We start from the raw sequence: 550 nt of genomic DNA, 5'->3' as shown, positions 1-550 counted from the left end.
GGAGAGCGCCCTGTGGGAAGACAACAGCCGCCCGCCGTGCGGAGTGGTGAACCGGCTGCTGGCAGAGGTGTCCCAGGACCTGACGGCAGCCCAGGTGAGGGGTCACTCCCAAAGGCAAAGGGAGCCGCCTGCCCACGCTGCTGTTCTGCTGGCGGACGGTGATGGCTTAGCCCTTCCAAGGGCCTCAGGCAGTCTCCTGTGCCGCATGTCACCAGAGACTCTTTTTCAGGGCGTGACTGGCAATATGAAGACAGCTGCCAGCAATGTCCTGGTGGCTCTGGCTCGGACGCACTTCACCTTGGTGATGGCCGAGCTCCAGAGCCACCTGAAGGCCACGGGGGACATGTGCAAGGAGTTTGTGCTCGTCACCCTGAGCAAACTCTTCAGCACCTATGGTAGAGTGCCCTCCCTCCACGCGTGATCTGTGTTGAGCTGGGGGCTGCAGGGCTGCCGCCCTCCTCCTCGCTGCTGGGACTCTGACTGTGGCCCTCTCCTTCCTCTCTGCAGCTCCGCAGTGCATCCCTTCCTATGTGGCTGATGCTGGCCGGCC

The 550-nt window shown here is 63.3% G+C and overlaps 1 long non-coding RNA gene across 1 annotated transcript; it reads left to right on the top strand.

The window, feature by feature from the left end:
- Window positions 1–6: 6 nt before the first annotated feature.
- On the top strand, window positions 7–535 carry LOC109365252. Its single transcript, XR_002110868.1, has 3 exons — window positions 7–94; window positions 230–395; window positions 508–535. It is a non-coding gene; the product is annotated as an uncharacterized LOC109365252 (long non-coding RNA).
- Window positions 536–550: the final 15 nt, after the last annotated feature.

Source organism: Meleagris gallopavo, unplaced genomic scaffold (assembly GCF_000146605.3).
Source record: "Meleagris gallopavo isolate NT-WF06-2002-E0010 breed Aviagen turkey brand Nicholas breeding stock unplaced genomic scaffold, Turkey_5.1 ChrUn_random_7180001996269, whole genome shotgun sequence".
Taxonomy (NCBI): domain Eukaryota; kingdom Metazoa; phylum Chordata; class Aves; order Galliformes; family Phasianidae; genus Meleagris; species Meleagris gallopavo.
This window is presented reverse-complemented; position numbering and strand designations above follow the sequence as displayed.